This window comes from Eleutherodactylus coqui, chromosome 8 (assembly GCF_035609145.1).
Source record: "Eleutherodactylus coqui strain aEleCoq1 chromosome 8, aEleCoq1.hap1, whole genome shotgun sequence".
In the NCBI taxonomy this organism is placed as follows: Eukaryota; Metazoa; Chordata; class Amphibia; order Anura; family Eleutherodactylidae; genus Eleutherodactylus; species Eleutherodactylus coqui.
The window spans coordinates 189,982,100-189,999,467 of record NC_089844.1 but is presented as its reverse complement, the minus strand read 5'-3'; the positions used below and the strand labels follow the sequence as shown (position 1 = coordinate 189,999,467).

At 44.6% G+C, this 17,368-nt stretch overlaps 1 protein-coding gene across 1 annotated transcript in view; it reads right to left on the bottom strand.

Moving 5' to 3' along the window:
* The window catches only part of TGFB1I1 (transforming growth factor beta 1 induced transcript 1), a 78,455-nt gene extending 61,708 nt beyond the window's left edge, over window positions 1–16,747 (bottom strand). Inside the window, exon 1 of the mRNA XM_066577143.1 lies at window positions 16,729–16,747. The gene's annotated coding sequence lies outside the window, so the exon portion shown is untranslated. The remainder of the gene's footprint in view (window positions 1–16,728) is intronic.
* Window positions 16,748–17,368: the final 621 nt, after the last annotated feature.

Here is a 17,368-nt window from a genome sequence, read left to right as displayed (position 1 = left end):
TTAGGTGACCCGCGGGTTTGTTTATCTCAAAAGTTGATCCAGGGATTACTCTGGCAGCCACTAGATGGACATTGTCTTCATTCAGCCTAATGATGGAAACCTTTATATATGTTACAGGAGGAGAGAAGTGAAAGGAGGACATCATGCAATTCTTAAGGAGAGACGTGAGAGGGCATAAATGATGGAAAATGTTATATAGGTTACAGAAGGAAAGAAGGGAGAGGAGGGACATGATGGAAATTATATAATTTCCAGTGGGAGAGAAGTGAGAGGACATAATGGAACCTTTAGATATGCTACAATTTTTGTGTGTATCACACAGTGTTTTAACACCAGAGGAGAGCCAACTGTCGCTGCACATTACAGCCTACTTCATGCATACTGTCATGCACAGTGTGACTTTTTTTTTCTTTTAAATTTCCCACATTGTCTTATGCGTCATCATATATGTCCAATGTTTTGCGTATGTACAGCGTTGAATACACAACCCATAGAGATTAGGGCTGTATGTGCATGTATTACATGCGATAAATATTCGTAAGTGTGAATGGCTGAATAAAAATCAATGTACTCTCATTGACTCCATTCTACGCGTAGTACGCTGTAAAAAGCGTTGAAATATGTACAGCACTGCAGAGTGTACATGTACTATATAAATGCGTGAAATAGATTTTGCTGCCGATGCCTCTTTTGCTTAAGTATCTTGCATCAGTTTATTTCCTCATCCCTTGAAACAATTTAGTAAAACCATTTCCTGCCACGCTTTACAGATACAAGGAAGGAGCACAGGATACAGATAACAGGGAGGGCTCTGCATATACAGTATATCTGCACTGTACAGATATGGATGGCTATAGAGAACAGACCCATGATATCACTTGAAAGGATGGTAGACATGTAGAGGGCATGTTATCTGTACAGCGGTACACATGTAGAGGGGGTGTTATCTGTACAGCGGTACACATGTAGAGGGGGTGTTATCTGTAAACCATTACACAAGTAGAGGGGGTGTTATCTGTATAACGTTAAACATGTAGAGGGGACATTATCTGTATACCATTATACACGTAGAGGGTCTGTGGTCGGCACGTCACAAGTGACGTGTCGCCCACTGATTGGCCTAGCCGCATCTAACTTTTGCCGTCCTCAGAGAGTTAGCGGCGACTGCGCATGCGCACTCGCCGTCAACTCTCCGTGGACCACAGAGGTTAGACGCGGCCAGGACGGGGAGAGCGCGCAGGAGGAGCCGCTGGAGCTGACCCTGCACGCAGTAGGTAAACAGTGGAGGGAGAACAACAATGGGATTAGGAGAGTTATTTTTTTTTTCACTCTTCTTTTTACAGGTTTTAACCATACAGGGCAGGATGCAGGTGAGTATGCATTTTTTTCATTTTACTGACAGAACCCATTTAATGTACCTGCCATTTTGTAGACCAGCTACTGTTACTGCCTTTCTTAGTACAGCATTGAACTGGCAGCATGATAGTACTGTTCTATGTTCATCTGCAAGAATCTCCTCCCCCCCACCCGTTTCTCCCCGCTCTCCCCCGCCCCCTGCCGGCACCCGAATCTTTAGAGACGAGCGGGCAGGTACTCGCATAAGGCACTACTCGCTCGAGTAGTTTGCGTTAGCGAGTATGCTCGCTTATCTCTAAATGTGATCTTTTTCCAACACACAACTCCATACATTGATATTTGCTATACAAATATTCAAGCAATAAATCATAAAAAGCATAAAGACAAGACAGAGTTTTGGGGAGTTAGAAGCATTTTGGACCTGTGTTGGGAAATGCCCTCTCACAGTGTAGTTCCCCCTTTTTCCTAACTTCTTCCTTCAAAGTTTCATCAAAAACCCCAAATACCTCTTGTTCCGAACTTAGATACCACAGGTGATTTATAAATGAGCCTATTGCTTTTTCTGATTCCTCTATCATTTTTTAAAAAGAATTTATAAACAATTTTAATTATTGCAAATCTTGGTTGGGGGCCATAGCCGTCTTGGGAGCATTAAACCAGGCTTTCACGTAAATATTAAAAATAAAGAAATTTGGCCTATTCCATACTTTTTCACATCATTCAAAAGAAACTGATCCCTAAAAATATACATTTTTTATTTAATAAATGGCTTTGGCCATCAACCTAGCATGATGATTGGCACCGAATACCCTGAAAGAAATTTCTTCTTCAGTAGTACATCCCCAAAAAATTAAACCCAATTTGAGAAATTCTTTATTGTCATCCCTGGGGTGCTGCGGTTTTAGTTGTTCTAAAAGAAAGCTCTTCAGGATCATTTATTTTATTTTTAACCCCTTAAGGACCAGGCTGTTTTGTACCTTAAGGACCAGGCACGTTTTAGGAATTTGACTGTGCTACAGTGGAAGATAGCGTGACGGACGGCTTCAATTGACTGCAATGGAAGCCGTCCGCGCGTACGCCTGCGGCAAATACAACATGCTGCAGGTGATTACTAGTGCTTTCACGGTGCGGAATTCCATGGTGGTTCCACAGAACCTAATAGCTGCGGGGCAACGCCGTGGAAATCTGCCCGTGGGAATTAGGCCTAATAAATATGAGTGATTGAGAGTATAAATATTGACAGTATAAATATGAGTGATATTATCTGTATATTGTTACACATGTAGAGGGGATGTTATCTGTACAAGCACATCTAGTGTTCTCCTCCCTGACCGTCTACTGAAAAGCTGTGTTTCCTGCACGTGCTGTATTGTCTTCAAGTACACAGTAAAGTTTACCAGTCACTGCTCGATCCCAGTGATTGAGTTTTCAAGTTTAAGGAGTGTGTGTGGACGCTCTTTATTCTACCGCCGGAGAATCAACGGTGTAAAAGAATGGTGTTGTCAAATGTGACAACTTATCTAGTCCACTATACTAATTCGAATAAACGCCACCCGGCGTTGCCTGGAAGAGGTTGAGCGGTGCCTTGGCCGAGGTTCCGTGCGTCCCTCTGGGGAGGAGTCTCGTAGAGCCATCGTTACAAGTGCCACCTGTGGGGGCTTGGGTAGAAAAATGGTAAATGAAGTTCAATATCGATCAATGTAAGGCTATGCACATGGGCAAGAGAAACGGATGTCACCAATATACACTAAATGGGGTACTCCTAAGGAAAAGTGATATGGAAAAAGACCTGGGCGTAATAGTGGACTGTAGGCTTACCTGGAACAATCAATGCCAGTCAGCTGCTGCAAAAGCAAGTAAAGTCTTGGAGTGCATTAACCCCTTCCCGCTCCATGATGTATAGGTACGTCATGGAGCAGCGGGGTATGTATGAAGAGAGGTCGCAGCTGACACCCGCGGGCAATAGCTGCTATCGGCTATAGCCGATCGCGGCTATTAACCATTTAAATGCCGATGTCAATTCTGACAGCGGCATTTAAATCCCCCGAACTATGTTCGGGGGTCCCGTACGGCCCCCCGCAGTGAGATTAGGGGAGCCGTGCAGGTGTCATAGCAGCTGGGGGCCTTCTATAGCTTGATAGACTGCCTGTTAAATGGCAGTAAGACGTAATGCTATAGCATTACGTCATACTGCAGGAGCAATCAAAGCATCGCTGGTTGTAATCCCCCAGGGGGACTTCAGAGTAAAGGAAAAAAAAATAATTAAAGTTTATCTAATTGTGAAAAAAAAAAGTTATAAAAGCTTAAATCACCCTCCTTTTGCCATATCTATTATTAAAAAATCTAAATCATAAAATGAAAATATGTATTTGGTATCGCCGCTTCCGTAAAAGTCCGATCTATCAAAGTAGTGCATTATTTTTCCGAAAAAAAAAAAAAAGAATGCCAGAAATGCACTTTTTTAGTTACCCTGTCTCCCAGAAAAAACGCAATAAAAAGCGATCAAAAAGTCGTATGTATTCCAAATTGGTACTATCAGAAACTACAGGATGTCTTGCAAAAAATGACGGAAAAATAAAAAAGTTATTGCACGCACAAAATGACCGCAGAAAATAATTGAAAAAGATTAAATGTCTTTGAAAAAAAAAATGTAGTATAGTAAGAAAAAACCTATACAAGTTTGGTATTGTGGTAATCGTACTGACCCATAGAATAAAGTTATCATGACGCTTTTGTTGCAGTTTGTGCGCCGTAGAAACAAGACGCACTGAAAGATGGCGAAATGTCGTTTTTTTTTTTCATTTTACTCCAATTAGAATTTTTTAAAAGTTTTTCAGTACATTGTATGGTACTTTAAATAGCACCATTGAAAAATACAACTCGTCCCGCAAAAAACAGGCTTTTATACAGCGACGTTGATGGATAAATAAAGGAGTTACGATTTTTTTTTTAAAAGGGGAAGGAAAAAATGAAAATAGAAAAAAAAAAGGGGCCGCGTCATTAAGGGGTTAAAAGAGGCATAGGGGCGGGGGAGGAGAACATTATTCTTTCACTATATAAGGCACTTGTCAGGCCTCACATGGAATAGAGAGTACAGTTCTGGACACTGGTGCTCAGGAAAGATGTTGCAGTGCTTGAGGGGGTTCAAAGTAGGGCAACTAATTAATAAACAGAATTGGAGGACTAGAATACCCAGAGAGGTATGCAAGTACTTGGATGAAAATGGAGTAATTACTAATTAACCAGAGCCAGCATGGGTTTGTAACAAACAAGTCATGCCAGACTAACCTAATTTCCTTCTATGATAGTAACACTGACTGGGGTGATGAGGGAAATGCGGTGGATATAGTATATCTTGATCTTAGTAAAGCATTTGACAAAGTATCTCATACTATACTTATTGAAAAAAATGACCAAATATGGGATTGACAAGGCAAATGTTAGGTGGATTCACAACTGGCTGAGTGATCGTACTCAGAGTGGTCATAAATGGCTGCACATCCAAGTGGAAGAATGTATCAGGTGGGGTACCACAAGGCTCTGTCCTCGGCCCAGTGTTGTTCAACATTTTTATAAATGATCTGGAGGAGGACATTCATGGGAAACTGATCAAATTTGCTGATGACACAAAGCTAGGAGGGATAGCTAACACTAGGGAAGAGAGAGAGAGAGAGTATTCAAAAAGATCTAGAAAAGCTTGAACAGTGGGCGGCAACTAACAGAATGGTATTTAACAAGGAAAAATGCAAAGTCCTACATCTGGGCAAGTAAAATGAAAAAAGCACATCCAGACTGGGAGGAATTGGGCTAAGAAGCAGCACATGTGAAAAAGACTTGGGTATACTAATAGATCATAGACTGAACATGAGTCAACAATGTGATGCAGCAGCCAAAAAGGAAAAATATAATTCTGGGATGTATAAAGAGAAGCATAGAGACTAGATCACGTGAAGTAATTAACCCTCTCTACTCTCCCTTAGTCAGAACTCACCTGGAATACTGTGTCCAGATCTGGGCACCCCACTTTAAAAAAGACATAGACAAACTGGAGCAAGTTCAGAAAAGAGTTACCAAGATGGTGAGCGGTCTGCAAAACATGTCCTATGAGTAACAGTTAAAGGATCTGGGAATGTTTAGCTTGCACAAAAGTTGTCCGAGAGGAGATTTAACCCATTCCCGCTGCAGGGCGTAAGTTTACGTCCTGGGAGCGGGGTACTTCCCGCAACAGGGCGTAAACTTACGTCCTGGAGATAGCGCTGGATCATATGTGATCCAGCGCTATCCCGCAGCGGGAGCCGGCTGTCAGTCACAGCCGGCGTCTCGCTGCAGCAGCGGGGGGACATCAGAGATGCGCCCGCCACTGTTAACCCCTTCCCTGCCGCGATCTAAGTAGATCGCGGCAGGGAAAGAGTTCACAGCGGGAGCGCGGCTCCCTCTGTGTCTCCGGCCGGAACCCGCGATGTCATCGCGAGAGCCCGGCCTGTCACCATGGCAACAGGACGCCAGACACTGGCGTCCTGTATTGTTATGCCTGAGATCGCTGTATGAGCGATAAGGCATGGGAGAGCAGTAGCTCTGCCATGCCTTATGACAGCGATGATCAGGGCAGTGATTAAAGTCCCTCAGAGGGACACAAACAGTGTAAAAAAAAGAAAGATTTAAAAAATGAATTAAAAAAATGTAAAAAAAAAGAGTAAAAAAACAATTTTTTATGCTTTTTCTCAGATTAGCATAAAAAAAGGTAAAAAAAAAATAAAACCCCACATATTTGGTATTGTCGCGTCCGTAACGATGCGTACAATAAGTTGCACATGCTTTTGACTGTGCACCGAAAAAAAAACGCTAAAAAAAAAGTCCTATGTACGCCAAAATGGTACCAATAAAATCTACAGCTCGTCTCGCAAAAAATAAGCCCTCATAGAGCTCTGTACATCAAAAAATAAAAAAGTTACGTGACTTTGAATGCAGCAATTTAGAATAGAAAAAAGATTTCCAAAAAAAAGGGTTTTTATTGCAGAAAAGTGGGAAAACCTAAAAAAAATGTTAGAATTTTGGTATCGTTGTAACCGTACCGGTCTGCAGAAAAAATGGAAAGTCTCATTTATGCTGCATGATTAACGGTGTAAAAAAAAAATAAAAAAATCTATGGCAGAATTGATGCGTTTTCTCTCTCTGCTATCATTAAAAAAAAAAAAAAAATTTTACAATATAGTCTATGTACCCAAAATTGGCATCGATAAAAACTACAGTTCGCCACGCAAAAAACAAGCCCTTATACGGCCACGTCCACGGAAAAATAAAAAAGTTATGGCTTTTGAAAAATGGAGATGGAAAAATACCAAAAAATCGCTTGGTCCTCAACGCCAAAATAGGCCATGTCATGAAGGGGTTAATAGCGGTCTAAAAATATTTGTCACAGTGCAGAGGGATTAACCCTATCCACATTTGCACAAGGAAAGACTATAAGTAATGGGATTAAACTTAAAGGGAGGAGACACAAATTAGATATTAGGAAAAAACTTTCTGACAGTGAGGGTGATCAATGAGTGGAACAGGTGAGTTCTGGGAGATGGTGAGTTCTCCTTCAATGAAAGTCTTCAAACAGAGGCTGGACAAATATCTGTCTGGGATGATTTAGTGAATCCTGTACTGAGCAGAGTGTTGGAGGTTCCTCTGCTCAGGTCCCTTCCAATTCTAACATTCTATGTGATGTTTCTACATTATAAATATGAGTGATTGAGAGTGAGGTGGGGTCCTTCTACTTTAACGACTGAGAGAGGAGGGAGAGTGCCAGCCACATGAGGGTACCTTCAACCCTCATGTGATGAAGTGATGGAAGATGGGCAAAGGTACCCTGATGCCCTCAATGCCTGGAACCACCTCTGAAGAGTCAAAGAAGTAAAGGAGTCCGCCATGCAGAGTCTATAATACTAATCTTAATTTGTATAGCGCCAACAGCGCTATACAAATACACAGCGGGAATACAGAAAGACAAAAGTACAAAAATTACAGAACCACGGTTACATAGTAATCAGTTAATGGAAACAATAGGGGTGAGGGTTCTGCTCCAACGAGCTTACATACTACAAGTAATGGGGTGATACAGAAGGTAAAATGGCTGGAGATGTGCACAGTATGGCGAGGTGGAGAGTGAGGGATGCTATATACAGACAATGGTCATACATTTAGCCTTGTGACGGTAGGATCAGTATGACTGCAGGAGCGGTTAATGATGGCTAGCAGGGATTGCAGTCAGTAGGTCAGGGAGCATGTTATCAGGCTGCGTACAGAGGAGTTTGTTTAGGGAATGCGGTAGGCCTCCCTGAAGAGGTGCGTTTTTAGAGCACGCCTGAAGTTTTTCGAGTCCTGGATTGCCCGGGTATCCTTTGGTAGTGCGTTCCAGAGGACCGGTGCAGCTCTGGAGAAGTCTTGGAGGTGGGAGTGAGAAGTTTGAATTAGATGGGTGCGCAGTCTAGTTTCGTTAGCAGAGCGGAGATGGATTGAGATGAGGGAGGCAATATAGCGGGGCGCTGCGCTGTGGAGGGCTTTGTGGATGAAGGTGGTAAGTTTAAATTGAATTCTGTATTTAACGGGCAGCCAGTGCAGTGATCGGCACAGGGCAGAGGTATCTGAGTAGCTGCTGGACAGGAATAGGAGCCTGGCTGCCGCATTCAGAATGGATTGAAGAGGGTAGAGTCTGGAGTAGGGGAGGCCGATCAGCAACGAGTTGCAATAATCGAGCTGCGAGTGGATGAGGGCAACAATAAGCGTTTTTAACATGTCTACGGTGAGAAGAGAGTGGATTCTTGCGATGTTCTTGAAGTGCAGCTGACATGTTCGGGCGAGAGATTGGATGTAGGGGGTAAATGAGAGATCAGAGTCGAATATGACCCCAAGGCAGCGGGCATGCTGTCTGGGAGTTATGGTGGCGCCACACACTGAGATGGAGATGTCAGGATGAGGTCGGTTAGTGGAAGGAGGAAACACCAGTAAGTCAGTTTTAGAGAGGTTTAGTTTTAGGTAGAGAGAAGACATAGTGTTAGAGACAGCGGACAGACAGTTGGTGATGTTTTGGAGGAAAGGTGCAGAGATGTCACGGAAAAAGGTGTATAGCTGGGTGTCATCAGCATAGAGGTGGTATTGGAGGCCAAATCTCCTGATTGTTTGTCCAACAGGGGCTGTGTAGATAGAGAAAAGGAGGGGGCCGAGGACTGAGCCTTGGGGGACCCCAACAGCTAGGGGAAGAGAAGGAGAGGTGGAGCCAGCAAAGGAGACGCTGAAAAAGCAGTCAGACAAGTAGGAGGAGAACCAGGAGAGAGCAGTGTCCATTAGGCTGATGGAGCAAAGCATACTGAGGAGGAGTTTGTGGTCGACAGTGTCAAATGCTGCGGAGAGGTCGAGGAGGATTAGTAGGGAGTAATCGCCCCTCGATTTGGCTGTCAGTAGGTCGTTTGATACCCTTGTAAGGGCAGTTTCTGTTGAATGTTGGGGTCGGAAGCCAGACTGTAGGGGGTCAAGGAGAGAGTTCTCTGATAGATAGCTTACAAGGCGGGAGTAAACCAGCCATTCTAGTAGTTTGGAGATGTAGGGGAGATTTGAGATGGGTTGGTAGTTGGCAGCATCAGTCGCATCAAGAGTCGGCTTCTTTAGCAGTGGGGATATGATGGAGTGTTTGAAAGAAGAGGGAAAGATGCCAGAGGTCAGAGAGAGTTTGACTATAGTGGTGAGATGGGAGATGACCACTAGGGGGAAGAGGGATCGGAGGTGGTATGAGGGGAGAAGGTCGCTAGCGCAGGTGGTGAGGCGAGCAGAGAAGAGCAATTTGGAGACTTCTTCCTCTGTCGTTGGTCTGAGTACAGACATTGATCAGGAGCTAGATGCAGTGCTGACAAGACTTGGGTTAGGGCTAGTCTGGGATTGGGAAGTTATTTATTGACGGATGTCATCAATTTTCTTTTTGAAGTAGGCAGCCAACTCAACAGCACTGAGATCCGTCACAGGGGGCTGCGGTTTAGGGCTGAGAAGGGAGTGAAAAGTATCAAAGAGCCGTTTAGGGTTGTGCGATAATGAGGAAACGAAAGAGGTGAAGTAGACTTGTTTGGCATGATGGAGGGCAAGGTTGTAGTTCTGAGCATGAATTTGTAGTGGAGAAAGTCTGCGGATATTTGTGACTTCCTACACAGCCATTTAGCACTTCTAGAGCACCGCCGGATGAAGCGCTTTTGAGGCGTGAGCCAGGGTTGCTGCATTTTACATCGGATGGCTCGGGTCCTGGGGGGCGCCGCTTCATCCAGGGCATGTTTGAGAGCGGTGTTGTAGTGAGCGGCAGCCAGGTTGGGGCAGGTGAGGAGAGAGATGGGGGACAGAGAGGACTGTAGGGATTCAGCAAAGTCTTGGGTGTGAATGGCCTCAAAGTTCCTGTAGGTACGGTAGGTAGGTGGGTCTGGAGAGATGTTAGGGAGCATGACAGAGAAAGAGAGGAGGTTATGATCTTAGAGCGGGAGAAGGGAGTTAGTGAAGTTGGAAGCAGAGCAGAGCCGGAGGAAGACCAGATCCAAAGTATTGCCATCCCTGTGAGTGGGAGAGGATGTGAGTTGAGAGAGACCAAGGGAGGAGGTGAGCAAAAGAAGCTGAGAGGCAAATGGGGAGTTGGGGTCATTAGTGGGGATGTTAAAATCACCTAAGATGAGGGTTGGGATTTCGCAGGATAGGAAGTGGGGGAGCCAGGCAGCAAAGTGGTCCAAAAACAGGCGAGGAGCACCTGGGGGGCGGTAGATAACTGCTACTCGCATGGACAGTGGGCAGAAAAGCCGTAGCGTATGTACCTCAAATGATGGAAAAGTGAGTGAGGGTACAGGGGGGATGACCTGGTAGATACATTTCGGGGAGAGAAGAGCACCTACTCCTCCGCCACGCCTGTCATCTGGTCTTGGGGTATGGGAGAACTGCAGGCCCCGGAGTTGGGCACTTGAAAGAAGTTCTGAGACTGAGAGCAAGGCTTAGAAAAGAGGTGACAGCATTAGCGATAGCTTTTCAATTGCAAAGCATTTAAGCAGAGTTTGTGGCCTACCTGTCTCTTGCCCTGTTGAACTGCCATGTTAAACTGCATAGAAGTCACAGTTGATCATGGGCACACTTCATCACAGGGACCACATGCGTACACTGCCACATGCGTGTCAGTGAAGGGATATGACTTTTAAAAACCAAGCAACAGCCAACACCTGGGAGGGACTAGTTCAATTGAGATTCGTTAAGCAACTGGCTAGTGACCCATCCAGAGGTTTTATGGCTTGCTTACATAAATAACACCTCCACACTAAAAGCTGGACATAGAAGTGGGGGATGATACTATATGGGGGAGATGCACAAATATGGCCAGTAATCAAGCTAGGCAAGAAACACATACCATAAACATAATAGTGAGAAGATGCAAGAAAATAGCAATGGTGCAGTTTAAGCAGAGATGAAAGTAGCGGGAGGGTGGGTGGACTTCAATTGCAGGAGAAAACACATACCATAAACATAATAGTGAGAAGATGCAAGAAAAGTCTACTTCAAGAATACTGAGTATGCGCGGAGTGCTGTGCCCCCCTCCGGAGTTATTCAGAGTCCCGGAGTGTGTGTGTCCAGGAGTGGAGCATTACAGTTAACCCTTTCCAATCCAATGTCGGACCTGCCCCAACATCATAATTTCCCTCCACAGCTCCGATGTCGGGGCAGGCCCGACACTGCAGTGCAGGAGTGCATCTGCACCCGATCGTCAGACACATCCGATGCAGATACACTTCTGCACTGGTCCTCATCGAGGACCCCCGAGGAGAAGGCAGAAAGGGTTTTTAACCCTTTCTGCCTTCTCCTTTACACATTACGTAGCGCTCAATTAGCGCTATATAATGCAGGAGATTTCGGCCGGCGATCATGTGACCGCCGGTGTCACCTGACCCCCAGCGGTCACATGAACACCGAGCTGGGAGCCTGCACCGTTGGGGAGGGGAGGCCTGCTCACCTGTCCGGCGTCTTCCGCATTCTCCCTTCTGCCTCCCGGCCCGGCGATTATGTGACCGCTGGGTGCCACCTGACCCCAGCGGTCACATGATCGCCGAGACGGGAGGCAGAGGGAGAATGCGGAAGACGCCGGACAGGTAAGCAGGCCCCTCCACGGTGCAGTGAGCACCTGCACTCTCCTGAACTCTATCAGTTCAGGAGGGTGCAGTGAAATGTATTTTTTTCTCATCCATTCTCACCAGCTCCAATTTATTTGGAGCTGGGGAGAATGAATGTGAAAAAATAATTGGATTGTAAAGGGTTAACTTAGACTGTAGGCCTAGTTTCATCTTGCGTTCTCCTCTCTAAATGTCTGCTGAAAAGCTGTCTTTCCTGCATGCGCAAGTAAGCTGTATTGTCTTCAAGTGTACAGTAAGGTTCACCGGTCACTGCTCGTTCCCAGTGATTGAGTTTTCAAGTTCAATGCATGTGTGTGCACCCTCTTTATTCTACCGCCAGACAATCAATGGTGTGAAGGAACGATGGCATCACACATGACAACTCATCTAGTTTACTATACTTATTCAGGTAACCGCCACCTAGCATTGCCTGGAAAAGGCCAAGCGGTGCCTTGGCCGAGGTTCTATGCGTCCCTCCGGGGAGGAGTCTGGTGGAGCCACCATGACAAGTGACAACTCCACCCCCGTCAGCTTCTCAGCATGCACCTTGTGTCTTGGTTGCCGTGGGGCACCACATAAATAGCAGCCATTCACTACATTTTCACTTAATGAAATTTCACTCTGCAGTAGCTGATATAATTCGCACTGCGTACCTGTCTGAAATATTACATCTATCCAACAATTCTGACAACTTTTTGATAATTTCTTTACTGCTGCGAGAATACTTTATTTTCTTTACACTTGGCTCCTCTTCCTGATAGGTTACTGGGATGTCCTCAAATTCATCTTGTGTCGGCTTCTTGTCTTCTGATGAGCTACTTAGAAGAAAGTCTAAGTCTACTTCTTTGTCGCAAGGTTGCCTGTAACACAGAAGCGGGGGGGCCGGGAATATGGTTTTCAGTCATCCTTGTGTAGGGTATGGTTGAGTTTCTTTGCGGTTTTCCTTAGTAACTCTAGCTGCCCATTGTAGGCCACTACTAGAGGTACACAATTGTTTATTTCCTTCTCTGTGTATCGGAGTACTTGATTCCTGTGTATCCTGGTGGCTCTGGTGATTTGGTCATCAATTGAGGTGGGATGGTAGCCGCTATTTAAAAACGTCCTTTTAAGATGGTAATATGTTCCTCTTTGTCTGTTGGGTTGGAGCAGATCCGGTTGTATCCAATGGCCTGGCTGTAGACGATGAACTTTTTGATGTGTTTAGGTTGGGAACTGTCCCATCTGAGGTATGTGGGCCGATCAATTGGTTATCAGTATAGGGATCTCTGTATTGAATTGTTTGAAATTTCTATAGTGGTGTCCAAAAAGTTGATTCCAGTATACAAGTAGCTTAATGTCAGGTTTGTATGGGTTTGTAACAAACAAGTCATGCCAGACAAATCTAATTTCCTTCTATGATAGTATCACTGACTGGTTGATAAGGGAAATGCAGTGGATATAGTTTTTCTCGACCTTAGTAAAGCATTTGACAAAGTATCTCATACCATACTTATTGAAAAAATGACCAAATATGGGATTGACAAGGCAACTGTTAGGTGGATTCACAACTGGCTAAGTGATCATACTCAAAGAGTGGTCATAAATGGCTGCACATCCAAGTGGAAGAATGTATCAAGTGGGATACCACAAGGCTCTGTCCTAGGCCCAGTGTTGTTCAACATTTTTATAAATGATCTGGAGGAGGGAATTGATGGGAAACTGATTAAATTTGCTGATGACACAAAGCTAGGAGGGATAGCTAACACTAGGGAAGAGAGAGTATTCAAAAATATCTACAAAAACTTGCATAGTGACTAACAGAATGGAGACTAACATATGGAGACCTGGAAAATTGCCTAATATCTTCAAATCTGGAAGTCTCACCCAAAAGTGTTTGAAGTTATATTTGCAAGCAAGAACATTATCAATAAAATGAGACCATCGTCAAGTTTCTAGGATGAATAGTTTTAGTTTTATAGAAGTACCAATTTTTTTAACAAAAATGCCCCAAAGTCATAACTTTAAAGGGGTTGTCCCGCGAAAGCAAGTGGGGGTATACACTTCTGTATGGCCATATTAATGCACTTTGTAATATACATCGTGCATGAAATATGTGCCATACAGAAGTTATTCACTTACCTGCTCCGTTGCTAGCGTCCCCGTCTCCATGGTGCCGTCTAATTTCAGCGTCTAATCTCCCGATTAGACGTGCTTGCGCAGTCCGGTCTTCTCCCTTCTGAATGGGGCCGCTCGTGCCGGAGAGCTGCTCCTCGTAGCTCCGCCCCGTCACGTGTGCCGATTCCAGCCAATCAGGAGGCTGGAATCGGCAATGGAACGCACAGAGCCCACGGTGCACCATGGGAGAAGACCTGCAGTCCACTGTGGGTGAAGATCCCGGTGGCCATCTTAGCAAGGTAAGCAAGAAGTCGCCGCAGCGCGGGGATTCGGGTAAGTACTATCCGTTGTTTTTTTTTTACCCCTGCATCGGGGTTGTCTCGCGCCGAACGGGGGGCCTATTGAAAAAAAAAAAAAAACGTTTCGGCGCGGGACAACCCCTTTAAGGTTGACGAGGCACTTATTAATATTATCCAACTGATCTGAAACTTTGGGAACCTCATTTTCTTACCAATTGGCAAATTTTAGGAGGGTCCTCCAAAAGATATTGCAAGGAATTTTTTCCCCATATACCCTGCGATCCCCCTACTATATATCCTATATTTAGTGATATAGACCATGGTGGTATAACCTAGTATATCACTAAATACAGGAGATGTGTAACTTATACCAGCTGTAGATATATAATTATATACAGGAGATACGCAGGCTACATCAGCATGCTCCATATCACTATATACGGTATGTTTGCGATTCCAATTTCTGCTCCATTCAGGGAGCTGGAAAGGGGAATTCCTGCAGACAAATGTGTCTGTCTCTGGACGGAGCCAAACCGCGTAAGACAGACCCCATTAACCATAATGGGGTTCGTCTGCTTTCCACGCAGCTGGTTGGCTTGGGGATGGAAGTAAAAGTGCTGCATGCAACACCCATGCAAATTCCAGTATTTTTAGCCGATCTGTGGCAGAATCTCCGACAGGTGGTTCCAATACAGATGTGAACCCGGCCCTACACCAGCATGGTTGATATCACCGTATACAGGAGATGTACACATCTCCCAGTATATAATGATATGGATCATGCTAGTATAACCTGGGTATCTCCAGTATATAAAATTGCACACTTAACACACAAGTAAATATGCATCAAAAACCTGCATGTAGATTAACCCCCACAACCAACCACCTGCAGTTTTTTATGTGTCTTTTTTTTCCCCTAAATGTGGTTCAAAAATTAAACAAAAAACATGAACACAACCCAATGCTGGGCTCACTTGGCCGCAAGCGGAAACCACTGCGCGGGTTGCGCAGCATTTTACCGCTGTGGAGCCACCGGTGACCTGCCCTCTCGCTACGTATCACAGCAAAGTTGTACTTCGAATGAGAGATTATCCCATGCACGCTGTTATGCACAGTCCACCTGTTTGTTTAGTTTTTATTTCCTGTGCCATCGCTACGCAATGTAATTACATGTGGACGGTGTTGATTATGCGTCAATAAAGAATAATGGGCTCTGTTGTGCGTAATACACTGCATAATAGAACAGGCTGCGCTCTTTTTAGCGTTCGAATATTACGCCAGACCTACTCGCAAATAGGAGCAGAACTGCATATGACAATGTATTTGATTGCCAGCGAATTACCACTTATCAAATGCACGTACAACGCACGCATAATATGCATTTTGCAGCTGTATGCTGCACAGTTTAGGTATGGGTACAGGAAGGGGGGCCCCAGCTGAACTTTTGCACCTGGGCCCCTGAGTCTTTAGTTACGTTCCTAGCCCCAGATATGTATGAATTTGGTGACTGCCTTCCAAGGGTATAACAGGCGGCCTCTTTTGTTCAGGGTGATCCAAACCCCTGCCCCTTTTGATCAGTTTTGGGGCTTGGGACAGAACACATAACCCTCCATAAGGATGGTGAAAGCAGGCACAAGGAGCTAGATGGTTTAGATAGGGAGAGGATGGCCAGACAAAGGTGCTACCTTCTTTCCCTTTCCCCCAGGCTCCCCTCTTTTTAATGGAGGAATAAAGACATGTCCAAGATGGCGTAGGAGACCAACTTAGCGGGTGGTGGTAGATGGGGGGCTAGCTAAGGGGCAAGGGATAAAGGTGCTGTTTAGGGATGAGCGAGTATACTCGCTAAAGCACTACTCGCTCGAGTAATGTGCTTTAGCCGAGTATCTCCCTGCTCGTCCCTGAAGATTCGGGAGCCGCTGCAGCTGACAGGTGAGTTGTGGCGGGGAGCAGGGGAGAGCGGGCAGGAGAGAGGGAGAGAGAGATCTCCCCTCCGTTCCTCCCCGCTCTCCCCGCCCCGCGGCGGCCCCCGAATCTTCAGGGACGAGCAGTGAGATACTCGGCTAAAGCACATTACTCGAGCGAGTAGTGCTTTAGCGAGTATACTCGCTCATCCCTAGTGCTGTTCTTCCATATTAGTACACATGGATGATACATGCATGAACTTAGTTTTTCCCTGATCATTGGTAAGCAATGCTAGGGCAAAAATTAAACCGCATTCCATTTTTTATTTCATGCAAGCAACAAAAAAGGGATGACACAGGGAAGTAAAAAATGGATATATGCAATGCATACAGGTGCAATACGGATAAAAATTGGTCTGATTTTCAAAGAAATTGGAAATGCTCGTCTGAATAAGCCCCAATAGTAAAGAACCATTCCTATATAGATTTTGGTCAAGTAGTAAAAATTAGGGTAGCGCTCCGGAGTTACGGGTATGTCGTTCCTATATTATGCTCTTATATGTATAGGTAATGAACTTACCCGGTGTACAATGGAGATCCCTTCCTGGATGATCTCCACTGACACCCCTTATCCGGAAAGACCTTCAGAAAGTATCGGTTGTTCCCTTGTATCCTGCCGGGCTAGTCAGCAGGAGAGGGTGCGTAGTCCTCCGTCTCTCCTGTGGAGAGCCGCTTGAAGTGTTTAGGCAAAGGATAAAATCTGGACCCGCGCTCAGGAACCACTCCGATGTCGCTAATACCATTAACATAAATTTATTCCGTACAACACGTTTCGTCCTTATAGAAAGGACTTTGTCAAGTACATGCTTCAACCGTGTTAAAAACACTCCATTTATAAATAAAAATAGTAATTACCTTATTCCTAGGTGTCCGCGCCGTCCCATGCCTCCTCCAGCGTCCTGTGGCGTCCCGCCCCCGTGTGCGTGTCAGATGACGCATGGTCACGTGGTGCGCTGACGTCACCTACTCGGGCGCTGCTCCTTGTGTGGGAGAGAGAAAAGATGGTCTGGATTTCCACCTTATAATACAAAATTTACAATAAAAACATCAATAAAAGCATCAGTATTGGTGTCTAGCCTACACCAAATGCTTTGATTAAAACTTATTTATGTATAAAATTATAATGTGTATATATATATATATATATGTATTAATAAATTAATAAATAAATTAGTCAATGCTTATATACACTGCTCAGTTTGTACAATATGTATTATAACATCCCATAAAATATTTATACCTATCTATTATTGTTTTTTTCTTATTTTTTTATTTTTTCCCTATATATATAAAAAATTCCTGAGGTGTTATGTATTAATCACAGTTTTTCCAGGATCTCATTTAACCCTTTAGGGACTAGGGTGTTCAGCCTAAATATCCAGAACATCTCTTTTTCTCTTAATTTTTCAATAGAGCTGTTCTGGATACATTCTATCGGAGTAACTCTTAGACTTGAGGGGTCTTTAGTGTGTTGATTAAGGAAATGTCGTGATAT